General features: G+C 34.2%; 1 non-coding gene across 1 annotated transcript; it reads right to left on the reverse strand.

Annotated features, from left to right (window-relative positions):
- Positions 1 to 20,543: 20,543 nt before the first annotated feature.
- Positions 20,544 to 20,649, reverse strand: LOC128292314 (small nucleolar RNA R71). Its single transcript, XR_008282299.1, has one exon. It is a non-coding gene; the product is annotated as a small nucleolar RNA R71 (small nucleolar RNA).
- Positions 20,650 to 27,434: the final 6,785 nt, after the last annotated feature.

The following is a 27,434-nucleotide window of genomic DNA, read 5'->3' on the forward strand; positions in this document are numbered from 1 at the left end:
AATTTGAGATTTCAAGGTTTGAAAGTTTAATTGGTAAGTCAATTTAGCCCTTTTTACTTAATTTTGATGTTTTAGAAGCTTTGGAACAAGATTTTGATGAAATTAAGTTGATATTTTGAAAGTTATTAGATTTCTAGATAATGTTCATGTTGAGTAAAATGATGAATTACGGGCTAATTTGATAGAAATTCAAGTTAGAAATGATGAATTTGAAATTTGAAAGAAAAATTCGTAGTAATTCAAAATTAGTTTTGAAGTGATTTTACTATTCATATTAGACCGCGAAGGCCCATTAAAGGGACTACATCTTAAAATTTGATGAGTCTGAACGTTTATATTTAATTAATGTTTGTATTGTACTGTACTGACTGGTAATGTCTCGTAACCCTGTTCCGGTGACGGTATAGGGTTAGGGGACGTTACATCAAATCATAGCCATTTACCTAATACATCCCACTTATATATCATGCATTTCACTCAACAATAATATTCAACCACAATTTCACATCATACGAAATATATACCATACACATATACTTTAACATAACTTCATCACCATTAGAAAATATATCAACCATGATTCACATATAAATATATAATGGCCAAAACGTCAAAACCACAACCAAACATAACCATAATTTGTTCAAACCTTGAAATCGAACTTAACAAAATAAACAAGCCATTTTTGCATGGCTTATATATATACACATACCAAAATCAAACATATCCAAATAAATCTAGCCTATACATGCCATAGGTTCAAATTCAAACTTATAAGGTACCGAAAAGAGTCGGTAGTGGGATAAACTTCGCTGACGATCCCCGACCTCATAACTTGACTCTAAAATCTATAAAACAGAGGCAAACATACACACACAGTAAGCTATCATAGCTTAGCAAGTCATAAGCAAATAAATAACTCAAAGACAATATTAACTCAATTAACCAAACCAATTCATGCTATCATAATCACATTTAATTTCAAGCTTACAATTTCATATACAACATATACTTTCATATATAAATTTTACCTTGGCCTAATATACATATATCTATTATCAAAGTAATATTCAATTTCAAAACCATGGTACCATTACATAACCGAATATATATACAATCATAAGCATATACTTTTGAATCAAACTTTAATATCACATACTTATACATAACATGTGGCCTAATATACTTCACAAATACACATATATTTACATTAGCATCATGTATAATTTGCATCACATATCAAATAACTATCTTACCTTATTTCCAAATAAGTAATCAACTATCTCATACCTGATCACTTTAGCTCGATTTATACATTCGATCACAACTTATCATTGCCCGCTGAACCATTCAGAATTGAATAGGATACTCGGATAATCACACATATCGTACAATGCCAATGTCCCAGACGTGGTCTTACATGTAATCACATATCGATGCCAATGTACTAGACGTGGTCTTACTCACACACATATATCGGAATCACATATCGATGCCAACATATTAAACGTGCTCTTACTCACACACATATATCGGAATCACATATCGATGCCAACATATTAAACATGGTCTTACTCACACACATATATCAGAATCACATATCAATGCCAACGTATTAAACGTGTAACGCCCCAAAATCCTAAATAATTATTTTCGTATGTTTGTGACACAACTATGTATCTGCTTCAGTGGTTAAGTGTCCTGGGAAGAGTCTAAGAAGTCTTGGGTTCAAGTCTTGGCTTAAGCAAAAGTTTTATTTTTAGAAGAATAAACCCTGTCTCTAGTCAGTAGGTCTTTTAAATTAATGTGTTTATAACATGATAGAATGGGCTGCTGGTCTAGAGGATAAGTGGCGTGTGGTAGTTACTTGAGGTTTGAGGTTCGAATCCTGGTAGGCACAGTGGGGTGTTTATTTTGCTGTTGTGCCGTGTAAGAGGTTGAATGTTAGTGGAACTCTGATGCTAGTGGGCGGTTGGAGTGTTTGAAGGGTGTGGGGATTGTGTAGCTGAATTTTGGAAGGATATTGTAGAGGAAATTATGGGAAGTGAAAGGACAGGAAGTAGTGTACCGAATTTGAACTGTGGCACTCTAGACTTTCGGCTTTGGTGAGTTTGAGTACTCTATTTTGGGTTTTGTAAACATTTTGGTTCTTTTCTTTTGTTCTCTGGAGGCCGAATAGTGCTAGGAAAATTTGATAGTTGTAACACCCCTACCAGTGTCCAACGCCGGGACAAGATGCGAGGCATTACCGGACTTTAACGCAAACCATCATGCAATCCGAGCTATAAAGTTTCGTTCCAAATTAAAACCAATCGAATATATTCATAGTGTCCCTATTATGGGCCTACGAGGCCCATAACATGCATTTAAAATGGTCCGGCACTAAACCGAGAACTTTGAAAAGTTCTGGGAAAACTTAGAAATTTTTCTCATAAAATAGGGTCACACGACCGTGTGAACACAAGAGCACGCCCGTGTGTCATCAACACGCCCGTGTCATCAGGCCGTGTAACTCTCTGTTTATGACGTCAGCACACAATTTGAACCACACAGCCAGGCCACACGCCCAGGTCACTAGGCCGTGTCCTTCACACGGATGAGACACACGGTCGTGTCTCAACCCGTGTGGCCAACATTTAGGCTATTTTCCAAGCCTTCATGTTACCCACAATCCCTTACATCTTTATACACATCAGAAACACAATTCATAGCAACATTTTAATGATTAAAACATTCTTTATTAAGACACAACATGATGTTTTCGAGGCCTCATACACGTTTTACATATTCTCACATTATACTGATTCTAGACATACCAAATCTCATTTATTTGACCAAGTCAAATACTTTACCACTTATTCTCTTATACCATGATTATCAACTTATCCATCCAGCATTCACGTTTAAGGCATTATTATCTTACTTGCCTTATTATACATTAACCATGGTCATGACCACTTCGAATGGTCATGAAGTATTCATCACACATGCATGTTACAACTCCAATCATGCATGGCCAACCATCATGCTCACATCATTTAATCACAAACATTATGACATAGCATGGATAGATAGATTTACAAACCATACTCAATATGAGCCACACCTTATGGCCATATACAAATAAATAAAAATAGGCCAATACATTTGGCCAAATCATAGAACACATATCATAAAAACTAATCCCCATACATGCCACTCACTTGAAACTTCTCAACCTATGTATCAATATCCCAAGGTGATAGCTTGGTAGTGTGATGTTGTCTCTGACGTTCTCCAACCCCGAGCTGACCTGACTACACTAAAAGAAATGGAAAGGAGGGAGTAAGCTTTACGCTTAGTAAGCTCGCATGAAAATAATAAGCAAGGAATTAATATGCTATTTCAATTTCTCTCTATTTATTCAAAATCCAGTCAAGCTGTTTTCTTGAGTCACAGTCACTAAATCATTTATATCTGGAGCTATGGAACTCCAAATTAAGATCCATTAATTTTTACAAAAACTAGACTCACATATATGTTTATCATAAAATTTTCAGAATTTTTGGTTTAGCCAATAAGTACAGTTTATTCTTTAAAGTTTCCCCTATTTCACTATTTGGTAGTTCCGACCTCTCTTCACTAAGAATTAATTATCTAATAGTATGGAACTTGGATGATGCTTTTGTCTATTTCTTTTGAAAATACACTCATTAAGGATTTTAAAAATATAATTTATAACCCATAATAAATTTTTTACAATTTTAATGATTTTACAAAGTTAAGATAGGGGAGTCCGAGATCAGTCTGACCCTGTTTCACAAAAATTCAAATATCTCATAATAAGAGATTTCTTTTCTTACACCGTTTCCTCTATGTGAAACTAGACTCAATAAGATTTTATTTCATATTTAATTCAGCCTTTAATTCAATTTCTACAATTTTTGAGTGATTTTAAAATTTGGACCACTGCTATTGTCCTAATCTGTTTTAGTGCAACATAATGATGACTATCACAAATTTGTCATAGAAATTATTCTCATATGTATCACTCATTTATTTGCATTCTTACCGCAAGTTCATTTCATTTCACATTTCAAACACATGCTCATGGGTTTTGAGTGCATACCTGTGCTATCTCTTAGCACAACCACTCATCCAAACAGGACAATCATATACATCATACTAGTATCAACTAAGCATAGATGAATTTATCATTTCAAGTATTTCCATTCCATTTCTCATATTAATCCTGTTGAATTTCTCAGAATCTCGATGGATATCTATTTACCATCAAATCATGCAAGTGATCATTATCAAGTATGCACTCTCGCGAACCTCACTCTTACAGCGGGATTACCAGGCCAGGCTAAATCCCCTGTAACATAAACTCATAGAGCAACGTTGGGATTACCAGTCCAGGCTAAATCCCTTACAATGACATATACTCCTATGAGTTTGGATCTGAATTACCAGTCTAGGCTAAATTCAGATCCTAATCGGATTACCTGTTTGGGCTAAATCCATTTTAGCACACATGTTCTTCAGGAATCTTGATCGCTATAGGAACACCCGTCCTGGCTAGATCCTTTTTACCGTCAATTCATTTCTAGAAATCCATCAATTATCCTTTTTATTCAACCGGGATTTTCTATTTTCATCAAGTATATCAATATGCATAGATGATCATGCAATGTACATTCAAATCAACACATTTTCATGTTTATTTGAGCATAAATCCATACAATCAAAATAACATGTTACCTTATTTCTATACAAACTTACTCATTTCCTTTAAAATATCATATTCCATCCAATTTCCATTAACGTCAAATTCGATACAATCACAGTAAGATATATTTCATGTATGACAATAATAACATGAATAGGCTTATTAAATCACGCGAACTTACCTTGAATACGAAAACGACAAAATTACCATTTTAATCCGTCACCTTGTATTTTCCTGAAAAGCCCAAATCTTGATTTCCTTGATCTATCATTTCAAATATAGCCTATTTAGGACTCACATTATTCAAATTGACCCAAAAATCATATTTTGGAAAATTTACAATTTTCCCCTAAACTTTCACATATTTTCAATTTAGTCCCTAGGCTCGTAAAATGAAATGTGTTCAATTTCTTGATTACCCAAGCCTAGCCGAACCATATTCAAGCTTATGGAAGCCCACATTTCTCATTAAAATATATTTTTAGTTACCTATTTTACACCTTTTTCAATTTAGTCCTTTTTAGGTTTTTTCATGAAAAATCACTTAGTAAAAGTTGTTAAATACACTGCAATCTTTCATATTCTACCATTAGAAATTAAAATACTAGCATATCATGCATGGGTAAATTTTTAAACATAAACCCTAGTTCAAAATAATGGTAGAAATGAGTAAAGCATGTTACTGGGATTTCAAAAATACATAGAACGTTAAAAATAAGGCTCGGGATCACTTACTATTGAGCTTGAAAGCTTGGAAACCCTAGCCATGGCTCCCCTCTTGATAAACACGGCCATGGGACGAATTTGGACACATTTGGCTTTTAATTTTTGTCTTTTAATTCATTTTACCCTTAAATGACCAAAATGCCCTTTTTACTATTATTTCAAAATTTACCCTTCCAATCCCATTTTTGTCAAAATTTTTAGAACTTGGTCAAATTACTCTTTAAGGACCTCAAATTAATATTCTAATTCAATTTCATGCAAATTGATTCTAGAACACAAGTTTTACAAATTATTCGATTTAGTCCTTAAAGTCTAATTAAGCACGTTTCGCATAAAATTTCCTCATGAAATTTTTACACAAGCATAAGGACATATCATAGACCTTATAATAATCATAAAATAATTATTACCATCTCAGATTTGTGGTCTCGAAACAACTATTTTGACTAGGCCCTAATTCGAGATGTTACAATAGTACCTTTTTTTTTTGCTGATTTCGGATTTTCACTCCTTTTCAGGTCTCTCATTATCATATTTGCTCTTCTTCCCCTCTTCTCCTTAGCCAAATGCTCTCCTTCCCTCTCTCTCAATTCTTTTGAGTTTATCAAACCTTCTCTTTTGCATCTTATTGTTTGGTCAATTCTTCTTACTTGTTCCTCTCTTTGGCTCAGTTTCGTTGTGACCGAATACCTCCTCCCCTTGTAGCCGAACATTGCTTTTATCTCCTCTTTCTTTCATGTTGTACCCTTTTCAGTTTTTGGGACTTCTCAAGGAGTAGGGGATTTTACATTGTTAGTGAAGCGATCGAAATCTTTCCCTTATCACTCGATCGAAGGCAACTCTATTTGTAGTCATTGTGTTCAACTGGGGTATGTTGGCTTGCATTCCTTGGTGTTGGCCGAATGCTTCTTTCCCCTACTTTTTGGTTTTTTGTTTTCTATAAGTTAGTATATGTTGTTGCAAGCCAGGTGTATAAGCAATCATAATTAATGGATTTTGCTGGTAATGCAGATATTCGACAAGAAGCGTGTGGTTAATCTTAGTCAGCAGCTTAAGTGGGCTAAGCCACATTTTTTAATCAAGGCAAGTATTAATGATAAGTTGGGTTTAGTATTAAGAGACGTTGTTAACCCTATTGTTAATGTTTAATAGAATGCCTTGATTGAATGTAGGTTTTGGCGCTCGTGGGCTATTCGCACATTTTCGTAAACAAGGTGTGTAAAACACTGCTTTAATTGTAGATCGGCAAAAGCCGAAATCAGTGTTCATTGATGCTACACGGGCGTGCGCTCTCTCGTGTGGTGGTCTGAGTGCCTAAACACGGGAGTATAATCATTGAGGCCACCCATGAGTGATTTCATGGGCCGAGGTTGTTTTAGGCCATTTTGGGCCGAATTAAGCTGTGTGGGCCCCATGGGTACATGGACCCCACATGGGTAAACCACACGAACGTGTGGAGAATATTAAGCTAGGTTGTGTAATCCACACGGCCAAGACCATTTCTGGGCTATATGGGCCACACGGGCATGTGGGCCCCACATGGCCACGATATGAGCCATGGGCCCATTTTTATTGTTGGACTGTTAAGGTTGCACAGGTCACCCAAGACGACTGTGGAGCTACTGTTAGGTCTGTAAGTGTACCTAGACCCCCTAATTGATAAAATGACTGAAATACATGTACATGGTAAAATGACTGATATGCCCCTATGAGTGTATGACTATGTTTGAGCATGCTATTTTATATATATGCTGATCACACGTATGATATTATGACACGATGCATGACATATTGCATGGGGATGGCTTTATTATGATTGGAGGAAGTGTACTGTACTGACAGCTCTGCTGCAAATACTGTTTAGTGCCCCAATTGGTACTACCTGAAGTGTAGGGATGGGTGGGTTGATTTTTTCCCCACATGGAGTGTAGGGCTAGATGGAGATGGAGTGTGGAGGCTTTGTTAGGTAGGATCTATTGATTGCATATTTGTACTGTATTGTCACTGAGATGGGTTTAGGCCCACATTGATACTTACCAACTGAAACTGAATCGTTACTGAATTGGGCTCAGGCCCAAACTGTTTATGCTCTCTGATTGGTTATTTAATATGGGATTACACAATGAGTTTTCATAACTCACCCATCTATTTATCTGTACAGATAATCCCCAGGCTTAGACGGGTTGGAGCTGCGAGGGATTCGAAGGTGGCCACGCAACTGCACGGACTTTTTTATTGGGTTTTAAGTTATAAATAGTTTTATTTTGGGTTTTTTAAATGTAATAAGGCCTCTATAATTTCTAATATTTAATTTTGGGGTTTTATTTATTTTGATTTATATATGCTAGTATTAGGATACGGGTTTTTCAGAAAGACAAACATTTTTCAAATCACCACGTTTACGCAACATGTTTTGAGAAGCTTCCACAAGAAATAATGTTTTAAAATTAATAACAAATTCAATATGGTTAACTTTTTCAAATGGCTTAAGCTTTGAAACTAAACGGGATATCCTTAAATTTTCACTAAGATCACAAAGAGGTTAAATATAAAATGGGTTTTTCAATGAAGTTATGCTTTGCGATAAACACTACAATGTGATATCGCCAGATTCGGTCGTAACGTCTGGGCCAGGTTAGGGGTGTTACAAAATGTGGTCCTCCTCGCACACATATATCGATGCCATGTTCTTACTCACACATCACATATTGGAATCCTATGTCATGACATATATATCCTATCTATTCCTAAGGCTCATACGGGGCTTTCGGTTGTTGAAACTCAATCGAATCGAACTCGTAACCATTGCTCTAAAACATATATCATTTCGGCACATTCTCAAACATTTATAACAATTCAGTTCAACATTTATAATATGCATATATTGAAATTTACAACATCAATTTACCTATAAACTTACCTCGGACAATAATAATCAGAACGAAATGACTAATCGAAAACTTTGGTTTTCCCTCGATCCAAATCTGATTTCTTTGGTTCTTGATCTAAACATATTCAAATTAAACTCATTCAAACATAATTTCATTCAATTTAGTCCAAAAACACATAAATAGGAAAATTACCATTTTACCCCTGACATTTCACACTTTTTACAATTTAGTCCAAATTGCACAAAACACAAAACATGCAAAATTTGCACACACCATGCTTAGGCCGAATGTTACCCATGCTCATACAAGTCCCTAAATTTTATTTATTTCACATTTTAGTCCCTCAATTTATTATGTTTTTTGCAATTTAGCCCTAATTACTCAAATTCATCAAAAATTCCAATACAAAACATATTAATCCAAAACATATATTTCATAATTCATCAACTAACATCACAAATCTCAATTATTCATCAATAGTATAACTTAAAATATTCATCAAAATTAGAAATTCAAGCATGGGCTTTGTACATTACACTGCAACGATCTTGAAAATGTAAAAATTATCAAAAACTGAGCTAGTTACATACCTTAATCAAGCTCAAAAATGGCCGAATACCCTAAGCTTTATTTATTTTCTTTCTTTTTCAAGTTTCAATCAAAAAAATATGAAGACAAATACATGGCTTTTAATTATGTTTTACTATAACATATATTATTTAATAATTTACCATATTAACCTTTACAATTTAATATCATAACTTTATAATGGTTGTCCACAACCGTCCATGCTATAACTTAATGGCCTAATTTCATTTTAAGGCCTCCATAATAAAAGAACAATAACAATTTGGAACTTAAACAATTATCTAGTCACTTTTACATTTTATGTGATTAAGCCCTTTTTATCAAATTGGCATTCAAATGGCAAAATTAAAACATGAAAGTTTCACACATATAAATTCACACATAATAAACACAAAAAATAAATTTTAAATTTTTCTGACTCGAATTCATGGTCCCGAAACCACCGTTCTGAATTGGGTCTAAATCGGGCTGTTACAGATAGTATGTGTTATGTACATTTGTGTGTAAGTTAAATTTGAGACTTTACTACCCTCACCCCCTTATCAGTGAAATGTTAAAATGAAATATATAAGATTTCGTTAAAAAGTTCACGAGTGTGGAGTTACAGAAGTCCATGTTCGGAAGATTAATAATGTGGTCAGAAAAGTGAATGAATCAACAAATGAAGACAGTATTAAAAGAGATATTGGATAGTTCTGGAGACTATTCAGATTATGCGAAGACACTGTTACAGAAGAATTTAACTCTGATTAAATGTTCTATTCAGGTTTGTTTTCTAAAGAAAATATTAGCTAGAAGCTTTTCTAAATTAACTTCTATTAGTGAAGGGATAATGTGAAAACTTCTGATGACATAATTAAATAGTTGAATAATGATTGAATTGTATTAACTTCTATTAATGCCTCTTAACCCTAATCTGGTGTCGGATACGGGTTAAGGGTGTTATATTTACCACCAAAACTTGATCGAATTCATATTATTTTTCATGTGTCCATGCTATGGTGGTATCGATCCGATCCTTCACATGTTATCTCTCCAACAGAGGTAGAGATTCAGCCGATATGACATATAGTGAAGAGCCGATCAAAATCTTAGCTCGGGAAACAAAAGAGTTAAGAAATAAAAAGGTAGTTTTAGTAAAAGTTCTTTGGCAACAACATGATATTGAATAAGCTACTTGGGAACCGGAGGACTCTATGAGGAAGCATTACCTGAATCTTTTTACTAGTAAGATTTTGAGGACGTAAATCCTTAAGGGGGGAGAGTTGTAACAAACCACTTTTAGTGAAATTGGAACAGTGGTTTTGGGACCACAAATTTGACCCAAAAATAAAATTTATTTTTATTTTATTAGGTGGTCTGTATTATGATAGACATGTCGTGTGAAAATTTTGATATGAAAATTTTATCAATTAAGTGTTTAATTACGAGAAGGACTAAATAGCATGAAATACGAAAGTTGAATTCTAGTAACTATAAGGATTAAATATCTATGGAATTTAACACTAGAGGTCCTTATATGGTAATTAGATCATTAAAGAAAAGTACATAGATTTTTGGTGACTCGTCCATGGAAATTTAGAAAAAGGGCAAGGACTAAATTAGGATTTGAAAAATAAGTAATTAATTAAAATATGAAAAGAAAATATCATCTTATTTTCTCATCTTCTTCAACCTAAAATACATGGAAACCCTAGGAGATAGAGAAGAAACTTTCATGGCCTACTTGGGTAAGTTCCCTTGTCCCGTTTTTAGTAATTTTGATATTTTTGAAATCGAGATAGCTTAAACTATCTATTTGCGGGATTAATTTGAAAAGTTATCAAAGTATGAAAAATGGGTCATCGATGTATATGCCGAAAATTAGAAATTTATGGTAGAAAATGAAAGGTTCTTGATAGATAAACAACTTTTACAAAGTGATTTTTGATGAAAAATGATATAAAGACTAAAATGTAAACTTGTGAAATTGAAGAAAAGTTCTAAATTTTTATGAATACATGTGCTTTAAATTTTCTAATGGGATTTTGGTTAGGCTTGGAATAGGGAGTAAATTGCACAAGTTTCATTTTTTGAGCCTAAGGACGAAATTGGAATTTATGGAAAAGTTAGAGGCAAAATGGTAATTTTACCTAGGATGTAAATTGAGTCCAAATAAGTATGAAATATGTGAAATTGATAATTAAATCTATTTATATAGATCCGAACAACACAAATTCAAGGTTAGAACGAGGGAAAGAAAAGGTTCCGAATTAGTAGATTTTATACGCGAATAAATGTCGAGGTAAGTTTGTGTAACTTAATCGAGCATGTAAAGATGTTTAATTGAATGATGTGTTGTATGGAAAGTGAGTTATATTGATGTAAATTACTTGAATGCTATAATGAGAAATTTAATACATGCTTGATATGGTGAAACAGGGTTAAGTTCCGATTGAATATTGAATTCCGATGAATATATGCGCTTTCCCAACACGAATAAGGTCCTGCATTTGTTGCGGACGGGATTTAACTCAGACAAGCAATCCTATTTACCTTGTTATAGAAAGGATTTAGCCCAGATGGATAATCTTGATATAATACCTCTTGAGCTCTTTTGAGCTTACGTTATATAAAGGATTTAGCCTGGACTGGTAATCTTGTTATACGATATGTGGCTCGAGAGTGTGTTCCTTGATTAAGTGCCTTAATGAGTACCCTCGAATAAGAATTAACGGATTATTAAATTGTACACCCTGAGTTTACTACTTGAGTATCCATCATAATTTCAATAATTCAATGGACATAACACTCTGGCATGGCATGAGAAGTATGAGATGAAATGATAATTTCTTGAAAGAGTATTACACGATCAGCTCATCTATCCTTACTTGATGTATATGTAAACTTTGTGACTAACATGTTTGATTGGATGCATGTGTTTAGGCAATTTTGCCAAATGGATGGAAAACATATTATTGTATGCTTAGATTTAATAAATGGGATTGGTAAGTTTAGTTTCCATTATATGAACTTACTAAGCATGTGATGCTTACTCTGGATTATTTTTCCCCTGTTTTATAGTGCTCAGAAGCTCGTGAAGGTTGGAGATCATTAGAGCATCATCACACTATCATCTAGCTTATTTTGGGTATACTTAGTAAAATCATTTTAGTAACATGTATAGGACAACTTGACCATTTGTAGCTTGATAATGATGCTTGTAATCTAGCCGTTGGAATAGCTAGCAATGGTTGTTTTGATATACTTGTAATGTCATGTTATGGTAGTTAAATATATGTTAAGTAGTTGATCAAATAATGTCTAATATATGGATTGAATCAAGGTAAGATTGTAAGCATGTATGCATGTATTGGTATGCCATGATGAATGATGGAAATTGCTTAACTTGAATTCTTAGAAATGGTTGGAATGTGTTTGGTATGTTTTAGTACAGAAAAATGGTAAATTTGGGTGACAAATGAACCTAGGAAATGGCTTTATTTTGTCCACACGGGCAAACACACAGGCGTGTGTCTAGACCGCATGTGAATACGGCCTTGTAACATGGGCGTGTGGTTAGGTCGTGTGTCCTTTGCACCTTAATTTTGAGAAACAAAATGCTCAAAATTGAGCACATAAACAGAGGCATGTGTCTCAGCCATGTGTGCTACACGGCCTAGAACACGAGCGTGTGTCTTGGTCGTGTGAAACCTACACCTAATTTCGAATTGAATTAATTAACCACATAGCCTAGCACACGGACATGTGGCATGGCCGTGTGCACAAGTCAGAGAGTTACACGGGGTTGAACACGGCCTCCAGCATAGGCGTGTCCTAGGGTCACATGGGCGTGTCTCTTGGACCATACGGGCGTGTGAGCCCTACACATTGGAAAATTTTTGAAATTTTGCGAAAAATTCTTAGAGCACCCGATTAGGTTCCGACTCGATTCTAATGCTTGTATTAGGCCTCGAGAGTCCAATCAAGGGACATTTCGAATGATCTCGGTTAATGAATAGTAATTTACATAAATCATTTAAAAAATTGTTCTGAAAGTTCTGGTAATGCTCCGAAACCCTATTCTCACTATGGATATAGGTTAGGGGTGTTATAACACGGGAAGAGATAAGGGAATGTGTCTTGGCCGTGTGAGACACACGGCCAAGTTACATGGTCGTGTGTCCCCTAGTGTTGAATTAGAAATTAAGTCAGTATGCTCCACACGGCCTAGCACACAGGCATGTGAATTGGCCGTGTGGAATATGTCAGTATACCCTACAGGTTTGGCGAGGCCAAACACACGGCTTGGCACACGGGCGTGTGAGGCCATTTTGAAGGGCACACGGGCTGGTCATAGGGGCGTGTGGTTGGCCATGTGACCCAAGTCAGAGAGTTACACGGGGTCAGACACGGGCTGGGACATGGACATGTGATCCCATTTCGAATGTCCACACGGCCTGGGTCACGAGCGTGTCTTTGGGCATGTGAGACACACGATCAGGCCACACGGACTTGTGTCCCTTATTTTTTGTAAAATTTTCTAAGTTTTCCAGAAATTTCTTAAGTTATTGGTTTAGTCCCAAACCACCTCAAATGCATGTTTAGGGCCTCGTAGGCTCGTATTAGGGACAATGTGATTGTTTATGAATGATATTTGTATGGAAATGAAAAATGTATATGAAATGTATGTTTAATTGTATAATAAGTTCGGTAATACTTTGTAACCCTATTCTGGAGTTAAATACAGGTGAGGGGTGTTACAGTATGTGCGTTGAAAATGCTTGGGTGAACTTAGTAAAGGTTTTGTGCACACATGTACAAATTAATTACTGATGATTACCTAGATTTAGCATTTGTTGCAGACTCAAATATATATTTGACACAAGTTTAGCTTGGATTGGTAACCTGATGTCGTTTTAAAGGTTTAGCCTGGAATGATAACCTGACACAGATATATATATATTTAGTTTAGACGAGCAATTGATGTATCAAAAATACTTCTGACACAAGTTTAGCCTTGACTGGTAACCTGATGTCAATTTAAAGGTCTATCGTGGATAGGTAATTGGACATGTGCATATATATATATATTCTGCTCGGATAATTGGTGTCAAAGGTTACCTGTATATGATATGAATTTGATGTTCAAATGGTTAAATTTTGAATTGATCATGAATATGGTATTGAAAATTTGGTCATAGTGAATTAAAATGATATATGTTTGAATTACCATTTGGTGTGATTATATGTTAAACTCACCTTATTGATATGTGTTGCCATGTTTACGCAAATATGCCAAGCTAAGTAGCTTATTGTGATTAGTTGTAATGTGAGGTAAGTTTTGTTTAATGCCTATGAACTTAATAAGCATGCAATATGTTTACCCCATTTCTTTTCCCTTTCTCTATAGACATCAAGCGGATAGTACAAAGCTCACATTATCCATTCACTGAACCAGTAGCTATTTGGTTTTTTGATTCGGAGGTTGTGGATTGTATATAGGTTTCATAGAATGTATATTTTGATATGTGGAAAAGTATACTTATGGCAAGTCTATCCTAACTATTGCCTAATATGTTTGAAATGGTATTTGATTTATATATGGTAGTGAACCTACATGCTAAAGATATAATGTTGTAACAAATATATGAAATGACATGTTTGTACATTAATTGGCATAGGTGAGGTTAGGTATAACAATGGTTAGTTGATTGAATAGATGACATGTGTTTGAATGAATTGAATTGATATTTTTTATATTGGTTGAGTTCGTATAGGATTAGTCTTGGTTAGTAATGGTTAAGTGACCTTTTTTTTATATGATTTTGGTAAGCTATGAATTAGGTAAAATTAATGTTGTGCACAAATTGGATAGGTTGTTGAAGCATTGAAATAGATATCAAATGGTTCATTTTTATCAAAAATAGAGTCCATGTCTTGACGAGCAATCTTCCTTATCGCAATGTCAGTCGACAGAGAGTAACGTCGTGACGTCGAGTGGCCTGAGGTCACAATGTGACAAATTGTTTGGAGATGTCACGACATGGAGGAAGTGAAATCACGAAGTTGGCTTTAAATTTCCAAAAGCTTTGCAATTTGGTCTTATTTTGTCCTCAAGTCAACAAAAGAGCTTTCGTAAGCTCAATTAAGGCTCAGATTTGATTATTTAACATAATGTAAATGTATTTAACATATAATTGCATGTTTAGAATGATTATTTATGTATAAATAACAGTTGTTGCTCTGATAATGAATGTGACATCTTGTAGCTTAGACCCGACGATCGGGTCAAATGAAGGGTGTTATAAAGAGAGTCAATTTCTGATATCGAAACCGAACATAAACCTAATCCTTTTGAGGAATCCAAGCTTCTTCCTCCTTTTCAATGGGCTTCGTATTGGATTTGGTACCCTAAGTGTAGTATTTTCGTCTATGTACACTAATCTGTTTTAATCTGATACGTCAAATTAGGCTCTCTAATACAACATGATTAGGCTCTCCCATACACTCGGAAAGCTTATTCTCATGTAATTTAAATTTCTTTTATATGTTTTTATTGATTTTTAGTTTCGAGCCTTAATAAATGTTTTTGCTTAGTTTTGTCCCTTTGGAGACCCCAATTGGCCAAACGATGCCATGGGGAACCTAATGATGTGATTGAATTTGTGTAGAGAGATGATAATGGCCCAACCTCGAGGAAAACATCATTTAGAGTGGGTGTTGCGACATTGATGCCATAGAAGTTGCAACACCCAAACCTTTCGCCTTGAGGATGCAAAACTTCGATGGAAAACCAACATGGAGGCTTTCTTTTGTGAGAGACGCAATATCAAGGGATGGATGTCATGACACTGAGCCAACGTCACGGTATCGAGCCCCCGAAGTCTTGATATCCTTGAAAGTGTTGAAGTGGAGAAATTGAGGCCAACTCTAGTAATGTCGCGACACTGATGAGTGGATGTTGCGACACTGAGACCCTCAAGATACACAAGTTAGCTATTGCTTGGGGTGTCGCGGCACCGCTACCTTACGGATGAAAAGCTAAAGGGGCAATTTTGTGTCCAAACAAGCTTAAGTCTTTTTTCATTCAAGGGCATAATGGTCGGTGTCAGGTTAAATATTAGTAGACTATAAATAATACTTTATAAACTTTTGAAGACAGATTTTGGTGGCTAGACATTTGTTTTTCATAGTTTTATGTTAGGTTTTGTTTTCTTTTTCTTTTCTTTTATTTTTTAGGTTAATTTTTCTCTTTTCATTTTAGAATAAATTTTATTTTTGTTGTTTAATTTTGTAACCCCCTAAACCTGGCCTAGACGTTATGGCCAAGTTTCAAAAGCCACATTAATTCCAAAAAAAGCTTTTCTATTTAAAACAATTATGTTTGAATCGTTCTTATGAAAAATTTAATTATTTCAAAAATATATATATTATCATTGAAAAACATTAAATAAAACTTAATCAAGTAAATTCTCTTAATAAATCAGATCATCGCTTTTAATCGTTTGAAGAAGGAAATTGTAAATATCAATTTAAAAACATTACTTAAAAATATTAGATATTTAAACAATTTGCAATGGATTTAATATACTTTAGAAAAATTATATTTGAAATTACTTATAATCGGGTGAAAACATATTTAAGTTCTAAAAATAATATTTAAAACGTTTAAAAATTCATCGATTATGCATGCATATCAGTTATTGTATCAAAATTATAAATGACAAAAAAATAATCCAAAGTCCAACATCCAAAAACAAACCCAAAGAGTTTATAAAGTACTTTATTAAAATTAAATCCAAGAGACTTTTCCAAATGTTGCATCCAAGTCCTACACACGGGTATTTTCTGTAAATTTTATGAAAACTAAAGAGTGAGCTAATAAGCTCAATGTGAGTTTTATATCAAGCTATATATCAAATATTACACTAAACATTTCAATAACATTTCCCTACACATAATAATCAAAATTGCAGACTTTTATGCACATGATTATGTCAATGCAAATTTTCAGAAAAACAATTATGCAAATTTTTCAAAACATCTTATCCGTCACCACTACACATCAAAAAGAGTTCCCCAGAATTTATCGATCCAAAACACACCAGCACATATGTGAACAAAGCCACCAAATTTGCAAACTAGTTACCAATACACATGATTATGGTCAAGTCACAAAAATTGCAGACAAACTGCCTAAACACATATGTGGGTAAACCACAAAAAATTACAGATTATTAATCTGTCACATTTTTCTTCTTACACATTGTCCCAACCGCATATAAATGTGTCATGCCATGCAATCTCATTATTAAAACACTAGGCATATTAAACATGCATTCATATACAAATTTAATATTGATAGTCATGGTATCTCATGCTTTACAAAATGAATATATATGTCATGATATCACATAACATGAGATTAAAATAAAATCACAAAATGACGCCACGTAATATAACATGCCAATAAGATTTAAGTAAAAAAATAACTTACCTTAAATCCTTATAATCACTTACATTATATTTTGTTATGTTTTATGTTTACAAAATATTTAGTTAATTATAACCAAAATCATCATATATTAAACTTGAATAAAACACACACCTTTAGTGATCCAAATCGTAAATCCTAATTGAACTCGTACACTTCCAGTCCAAAAGAATAGAAATTTGAATTTGCACCTAATGGAATCATATTTGTGATAAATATTCACTTAACTCTCATAAAAAGATTAATTTATTCCTCAAATTTATATCACTTACACTTTATTTCCAAAAAGCCCGAAAGAACCGATTCTATCGTTGATGATCAAGGTTGATGTCAGGATCTAATTTTGAAGAAAAAAGAAAGAATAGATTAAATGGATTTGCCATGAGAAGAAAATAGGATAAGTAGAGTTGAATATAGAAGAAAAAGGAATAAAAAATACTTTTATTTACCAATAGTTGTCAAGGATGACAAATCATGAAGAAACTCCAAAAATAATTGTAAAATTCGGTAATATGAAGAAAATAGAGACTATAGGTAATAATCAAAAGTAGAAAAGAATAGAGAAGAAGAGCTATAAAAGAAAACAGTTTTGAAGGTGGTGCAAGGGTGGTGGTTGGAAACACGGAAATTTACGCATTTTTACATACATTTTTTAACTTAAAATCATATAATTCTATAAAATTCTTGTCGAAAAATAATTAATTTTTATAAAATAATTAAAGTTCACTTAAAATATAAACATGTTGAATTTTAGTTAATTTCATAATTATTTTGATGAATTTTGGTTATTTTCGACATATTTGCACAAAGGACGAAAAATGGCTTGGCAGATACTGCTAGAAGCACAAAACTGAGAAGCAATTTGAAGTATCGAGGCGAACTATATTTCAGTCTAAGATGGTCCAAAATTATATGTATTAATTCATAATATAATTAATTTTAATTTATATCCAATTTAATTTGGGTTAATAAATTATTATTAATTAATTATGAAAATGTAGTCCAATTGAACCGAACCGAGTGAACCGAACTGCCCACGAAAAAGACAGCCCAAAACCATCTCAAGAGCTGATCCAAATCAGCTTATTAGCTGATTATTTAAGCTTGCAAAGAGGCCCTCGAAGACTTGTTCAAGTTACATTCAAACCCCTCCACAATTGGTGGCTTTGTAGTTATGCCCAAGCCAAATTTAGCAAAGTTGAAACCATCAACCTTGGCACATGTGTGGCCAGGCAAGGGATGGCTCTTTGGCTGCTATTTTTAGTTAATTTTAGCAGCCATCTTCAGCTATAAAAATCACCCTTTGGCTGATCATTCAACACACCTCAATTCATTCACATCTTCTCTCTCTGTTCTCCATTTTCTCTCTTTTTTGACATTTTAAATTCTCTTGCTCTCTTGCCGATTTCCTCCCTTGGAAAAGGGGTGTTCACCAGCCATTTTGGAGCAACATTGAAGTGTTCGTAGCAGCTTTGATCAACGAAGACAACAGAGAATGAAGAACGGAGCAAGCTAGTCAAGCCATGGAAAAACACCTGATTTGATTCTGAACATATCTATGAATATTTATGTTGTTGGAATGATTAATTTAATCAATTTAGCTTGAATTTAATTCGTGTTAGGTTGATTGCATTCCATCTTCTTAAATTGTTAAAATTGTGTTTATGTTGTTATAGGCCTCGGTAAGATGCTTGATTAAGTAAAATCATGACTAAGTTATTCTTGCATTACAATTGTTAGGTAACTAATGAATTAATTATTTAAACTGATTGAAATTGTAATTAATAGACACAGTACTTAATCAGTGCATGTTTAATCATATAAATAGCTAAGGGTTAAATTAGCAACGGTATCGGACGATACATTTGCCTTGCATAACTTGCAAGATTATTGTGATTAAACTGTTTCAAGGTAAGGATACTTCGTTACCTCACATAGACTTTTATGTGCTTATTAAATCGAGTTAATTGTTTGAATTGACATAAGGATATGTTTAAGAGATTATTTCAATTTAATAAGTACGTATGTGCTATAACATATTTGTCTATTAAGATTTGTTTAATCGATTGAATTGACATAGAGATATGTCCAAGAGCTGTATGGATTTTGGTAGGTGAGTATGTTCATAAGTTAGTAAATTACCGAGTTGTCGTGAATTTATTCATAACAATATAAACATGAGTTTAATAATTCTAAGATAAGAAATGTAATTAATCTAGCACAATTATGTCATCTTGATTAAACTTGTATTTTGAAATCGTGCATTTGAGATTTATTTATTTAGTTTACTTAGTTTAAAATCTTAGTTTTTAATCACCCTCTTCAAACAAAATATTTTTCTTCACCAAAGTGTTTTAAATAACATTCATAAATAGTTCTTTTCACAGTCCCTGTAGGTACGATAACTCGACATTTACTTGTCACTTTATTACTTGTTGCGATTGTGTACACTTGCACATTTCAGTCATTCCAAGTTTTTGGCGTTGTTGTCGGGGACTGTGTTTGAAAAAGTCATTATTTGTGAATTTTTTAGTTTTGAATTTTGGTTTAATTTTCTATTTAAATTTTAACTTAATTAATTTTTCTGTGATTATTTCAGGTGTTTATGAGTATTGACTAAATCATCGATTTACTCCCTGTAGACCCTGAGATTGAACGAACTTTCCGACAGCGAAGAAGACAAGCAAGTCAGAGAAAGACCGAAGAAATGAACTTTGAAAATCCAAATCAAGGAAACAGAACAAACCCTGCTCAAAGTCCTATCCTTATTGCTGATGATAGGGATAGAGCTTTAAGACAGTATGTCGTGCCAATGTTTAATGACCTTAATCTGGTATTAGGAGACCTGAAATCGAGGCACAATAGTTCGAGCTGAAGCCAGTCATGTTCCAAATGCTTCAGACAGTGGGCCAATTCAGTGGAATGCCTACCGAAGATCCTCACGTACAGTTAAGACTGTTTATGGAGGTGAGTGATTCTTTCAAGTTAGCAGGAGAACCCGAAGATGCATTACGATTGAAGCTATTCCCGTATTCGCTAAGGGACAGAGCTCGAGCCTAGTTGAACTCCTTGCCACCAGATTCAATTTCCACATGGCAAGAGTTAGCAAAAAGATTCCTTATGAAGTATTTCCCACCTAGCAAGAATGCTTAGTTGAGGAACGAGATCACTGCTTTCCAACAAATGGATAATAAGTCCTTGTATGAGGTATGGGAAAGGTATAAAGAATTATTACGAAAGTGCCCTCATCATGGAATCTCACATTGCATCCAACTTGAGACATTTTATAATGGTCTCAGTGCTCACACAATGGTGGTAGTGGACGCTTCTGCTAATGGTGCTTTCTTTTCTAAGTCTTATAATGAGGCTTATGAAATCATTGAGAGGATTGCCAGCAACAACTACCAATGGCAAACCAATCGAGCAGAGTCAGAAAGACGAGTTGCTGGAATACATGAAGTAGACGCTCTTACTTCACTCGCATCTCAGGTATCATCAATATCCTCAATGTTAAAAAATCTTCCTACTAATGGGTCTAATAGTTTTGCAGCACAGCCACCAAAATCAATTTGAAAATATAGCCAATGTCTATTGTGGGGAAGGACATTTGTTTGAAAAATGTCCATCAAACCCAGAATCCATATATTACATGGGTAACCAGAACCAAAATTGAGGAAGGTAAGGACTGCAATCCAATTTCTATAACCCATCATGGCGAAACCACTCGAATTTTTCATGGAGTAACCAAGGGGCTAGAACCAGTAACACTTACGCCCAACCTAGAGTGACCCAGCCATCTAGTTTTCCCCAAAAAGTTTAGAAACCAACCTAAGCTAAACCATCCAATGGCTTAGAAAATTTATTAAAGGCATACATGGTGAAGAATAATGCCTTAATTCAAAGCCAAGCAGCTACATTGAAAATTTATAAAATCAAATGGGTCAGCTTGCTACTGAACTCAAAAACCAACCACAAAGTGCTTTACCTAGTGATATGGAGAATCTGAGGAATCAAGGGAAGAAGAATTGTAAAGCATTGACACTGAGGAGCGGAAAAACATTAGAGCCCAACATCGTCGAAGTTCAAAAAGAGCTAGTTGATGCTCAAAACTTAAAGGAAGTTCAACCGAGTGTTGAAATTCTAGATTCACAAGAACCAGAATCTATAAAATCCGACAAGGTGACTTCAAAACCAGTTAAATCTGATCAACTAACAACTTTGTTAGATGCAGAATTGCCACATAAGACGAATTAACCAGTTCCAGTAAAGAAACCTTCACCACCCTACCCTCAAAGACTTCAGAAGCAGAAGCAGGAAATTCAATTCAAGAAGTTCCTAGACGTATTCAAGCAACTTCATATCAATATCCCGTTGGTTGAAGCACATGAACAAATGCCAAACTACGTCAAATTCATGAAGGATATCCTGTCTAAAAAAATGAAGGCTTGGAGAATTTGAGACGATAGCCCTAACAAAGGAATGCAGTGCATATCTTCAAGACAAATTACCCCCAAAGTTAAAGGATCTTGGATGTTTTACCATACCTTGCAACATTGGAACAACATATTGTGGTAAGGCACTATGTGACTTAAGTGCGAATATCAACTTGATGCCCATGTCAATATTTAGGAAGTTGGGGATAGGTGAAGTTAGACCTACTACAGTTACACTTCAATTAGCAACCGGAAGACCATTCTTAGCAACTGGAAGGACCCTTATTGATGTGCAGAAGGGCGAGCTTACTATACGTGTTCAAGATGATCAGGTAACATTTAACCTTTTTAAGTCGATGCGATTTCCTGACACAATTGATGGTTGTTTTGCAGTGTCTGATTTAAAGGATTTAATCATGGAAAAGGAACTCAACTATGTTGAGGACCCATTGGAACGAATGTTGACATCAGATCCTCCAAATAATGAAGAGGAGGATGAATACTTAGCTTTGTTAAAAGCTAATCAAAGGGGATTTAATCCACAATCCAATTTTGAATCTTTGGAATTAGAGAAAAAGGATTATGCCCAACCAAAAGCGTCAATCGAAGAGCCACCTAAATTAGATCTGAAGGTACTTCCCTCACATTTGAAATATGTTTATTTAGGTAACACTTCTACTCTGCTTGTGATTGTTTCAGCAGAATTAACTACTGAGCAAGAAGAGAAACTCATCTTGGTGTTAAAACAATTCAAGAAGTCTATCGGATATACCATAAATGATATTTGCGGTATTAGTCCATCTATATGCATGCACAAGATTATCCTAGAAGATGGCAAAAAAGGGACGATTGATGGACAACGAAGACTAAACCCCATCATGAAGGACGTAGTCAAGAAAGAAATCATCAAGTGGTTAGATGCGGGTGTAATTTACCCTATCTCAGATAGTTCATGGGTAAGTCCGATCCTATGTGTGCCAAAGAAAAGAGGTATCATGGTCATTGAAAATGAGAATAACGAGTTGATACTGGCTAGAATGGTTACGGGATGGAGAATTTGCATCGATTACCGAAAGCTGAACAAGGCGACTATGAAAGATCACTTTCCTTTTCTGTTTTTGGACCAGATGCTAGATAGACCTGCAGGGAAAGACGATTACTATTTTCTCGATGGATACTCGGGTATAATCAGATTACAGTAGCATTGAAAGATCAGCACAAGACAACATTCACATGCCCATACAGTACATTTGCAATTAGATGCATGCCATTTGGTTTATGTATTGCACCTATTACATACCGATCATGCAATCTGCAATCTCTAGAATGCCATTTACCACAATGCTTGCACTCGACTCTATTCTGTCAAACATTGCCAACAGTAGCTATTGAAGTGGCTCGTGAACTCATAGGGGGTCGGTCTCGATCTCGTCTAGAAAAGCCCGCAGTAGCCTTAGATCGACTAGAATCATCTTTGAACTTCTTCGATGCTGAGTGAAAAGTCTTACCTGATGATCTTTTATAGGAATCTCTAGCTTCAAAATCAGCTTTTCTTTTCTCTTTCCTGAGCTCTTCGGCTTTGCAAGCTCGGTCAACAAGTACTACGAACTCTTTGATTTCAAGTATACCAACCAGCAATTTAATGTCTTCATTCAAACCGTCTTCGAATCTTTTACACATGATAGCTTCAGTTGAAACACACTCACGGGCATATCGATTGAGTCTCACAAATTTTCACTCAAATTCTGTCACAGTCATCCGAACCTGTTTTAATTCGAGAAATTCCTTGCGCTCCTGATCAATGAATCTCTGGCTAATATATTTCTTACGGAACTCAGTCTAAAAGAATTCCCAGGCAACTCGCTCTTTCAGAACCACCGATACTAGTGTATTCCACCAGTGATATGCGGTGTCTCATAGTAGGGATATAGCACACTTTAAGCACTCATCCGGGGTACAAGATAACTCATCAAGCACACAGATAGTATTATCAAGCCAGAATTCAACTCGCTAAGCATCATCATCATCAGTAGCTCTGATTCTTCAGCCCCGTGTTTTCTGATTTTATCAACAGGAGGCTTGTTAAATCTCATTGGACCAATCATCAGAGGTACAACAGGTATCAGAGATGGATTAGTCAGGGGTGGGGGTTGTTGTGTAGTCGGGTTAGTTCTGATATATTGGGTAAACCAATCATTCATCATTTGATAGAAGGCTTGTTTAGCCTCCCCCTCATGGCTACTCGAGATCGGCCGAGATTCAACTAGCGTTGTCCCGTGCGTGAGAGCAGGCGCTACACTCTCGACATCATCAGCTACAGCTCTATCGGGATCCATTTACTATATGAAAACACATTTTCAAATGTCAGAAGTCAGCACACTATCGTAGTATATAATATGGCATGTATAGCTAGACTCACACACACTACGTTAGTCCTAGAACCGACTAACCATATCTCTGATACCAATAAAATGTAACACCCCTAACCCGTATCCTTCGCCAGATTAGGGTTACAAGCATTACCAAACAAAACACAACTCAGAACAAACTTTCATTTCAGTATTAATCATTTAAATAAAATTTTAAACCAAACTAGCATACTTCACTTCTATAATTCATATAATTTCCAAATTTTACAAGTTATTGGCACATACTTTAAAACATGCAAACATACATCCTTTCATTTTATATAAATAACATGTACCATATGTACATTTCATCTAACTACAAAAATATTTCATAACATGGATATATATATATATATATATATAACATCCACACAAACATATTTATCATACTTTTATATTTATATCACCTAACAAGCAATATATTAAAATTAAACATTCCTTTCTACTCAACACAAATTTATACACATATAATTATATCAATTTGAATCATACTCAAATTATTATATTAAATCATATCGTATATATATATATATATAACATAAACTTTTTACTTATTTACTCATATCATCTCACGTGACTATATCATCATCATTATGCCAAGTATACCATATACATATAACATTGCATGCGTGAAGCTTCCAAAATAGACTTAAACCATAACCATAATTACACAACCATTAGCAACTATGTCAAATACCTCACACATATATATATGTACCAAAACCGAAGTATGCTTAAACTTAAACTTTATACTTAGCCATTTTTGCATGGCTTAAAATATACACAACCTCAAAATCAAACATATTAACTAGCCTATACATGCCATAGTTTCAAATTGTAACTTATAAAATACCGAAGACGGTTGATAGTGTGATAGACTTTGCTGACAATCCTTGAGCTCGTAACTTAAATCCAAAATCTATAAAACAGAATGAACATGAAAACACAAAGTAAGCTATAATAGCTTAGTAAGTCATAAGCATATAAACATCCCAATGATATAATCAACTCATTTTAAGCTATTCCAAATTTCATTATCATTATCAAGCTTAACCTCAAATCTACAAATGAGATAAATAACACATTTCCATATACAAAATCTACCTTGGCCGAATGCTCACTTAATCAATTTGGCCTAATATTATTCAACCTTCAAAGCCAAAATGTCTTAATATAGTCAAACTTACACATACGCATTTATATAAACTCAAGAACCATAATATAACATCTTGTACCTATACCACTTATATGGCCGAATATACATTATCACATATATGCACATATTCAAGAATCAATTCTACAATATTCATACCATTTATTTACAAGGCTGAATACACATACTAATTTCACATGAAATCTTCATTAGTATCACACATAATTAGTAACAAATATCAAGTTGCTTATTTCCCTTATCTTAAGTAAACTAAAAGCTAACTCATATCTGATCATTTAGCTCGTTTAACATATTCAATTACAACATCAACATAAAGTCTTTTAGGCATAAACTTATAATAATTCACCGGCATAAAGCTTGCTAGGCCTAAGCTTGTATTTCACACCGGCAAAAGGCCAGCTAGACTCAAAGTCTGATTTTTATACACCGGCAATAAGCCTGCTAGGCAATAAGCCCGATTTAATTCACCAGAACAAGGCTTACTAGGCTCAAAGCCCGAATATCACTATTATAAAGTTGTCTCACAACAATTCATATATAAAAAATTCCAGATATTCCACATATTTCATACTGACTTTCAAATGTTATAACTCAATCGAATTAAGCTCAAATATATTATTTCCATGCTTAATCATATTCGGCTAACTTTATTATAAATCTATGAATTCTAAATCAGCATATTAAACTAAGTTACATTCAAAATTAACGATGTTTAATTGCTTAAAAACTTACCTCGGATCTTGACGAACAATATTAATTGACTAGTCCACTATTTTTGTTTTTCCCCGATCCAAGTCCGATTTCTTTTGTTCTTGATCTATACAATTTCAAATTAATCTCATTCAAACACAATTTCATTCAATTTACTCAAAAGATAAATGGGAAAATTACCATTTTACCCTTAAATTTCATACTTTTACAAACTAGTCCTAATTGCACAAAACACAAAATATACAAAATCTCACAACAACATAGTTAGGCTGAATCTTCCTTATACTCATACTAGTCCATATATTTTCATTTATTTCACATTTTAGTCCATCAAATTTTTATTTTTTGCAATTGAGCCCTAATTACTCAAATTCATCAAAAATTTCAATACAAAACATATTAATCCAAAACATATTTTTCATAATTTATCATCAAACATCACAAAAAACAAATATTCATTAATAGCATCACTCAAAATATTCATCAAAATCAAAAACTCTAGCATGGGTTGGATAGTATTCGAAGTAACGATCTCAAAACCGTAAAAATTATCAAAAATCGAAACCAAACTAACCTTGAATCAAGCTTGAATAGTGCCGAATGCCCTAAGTTTGTTTTCTTTTCTTTTATGTTCAGCAAGAACAATATGAACACCCAAAATGGCTTTATTTTTTTTTATTACGTTTTATGATATATAATAACATATTATATATTTTACATAATTAACCTTTTAAATGAAATATAAAACCATTTTAAGTCATGGTCACTACTGTCCATTGTAAATTATCATGGGCTATTTACAACATAAATACCTCCATTTATCAAGACAATAACAATTCAGCCCTTTTCCTATTTAACCATCAAATTTTCATTTTACGCGATTAAGACCTTTTATTTAATCTAACACTCAAAGGATAAAATTAAAACACAAAAATTTCACAGATATAAATTCACACATAATAAACATAGAAAATAATTTTAAAATATTTTTTCTAACTCAGATTCGTGGTCCAGAAACCACCATTCTGATTAAGGTCTAAATCGGGCTGTTACAGTTTGGGCCTGAGCCCATTTCAGTATCAGTGGCAGTCTGGGCCTTAGCCAATTTTAGTACAGTATGCAAACAAAGAATCCTACCCAATCCATCCACTACACACCATCTCCGTACCAGCTTTACACACCATGTGGGGATAAAATCGACCCACCCAACCCTACACATCAAGTCGCAGCTGTTGCGGCACTAAAACAGTATTTGCAACAGAGGTACCAGTAATAGGTTTATAGCCTTTCAGTACACTTCCTCTAAAATCATATAT

Source organism: Gossypium arboreum, chromosome 4 (genome assembly GCF_025698485.1).
Source record: "Gossypium arboreum isolate Shixiya-1 chromosome 4, ASM2569848v2, whole genome shotgun sequence".
NCBI lineage: Eukaryota > Viridiplantae > Streptophyta > Magnoliopsida > Malvales > Malvaceae > Gossypium > Gossypium arboreum.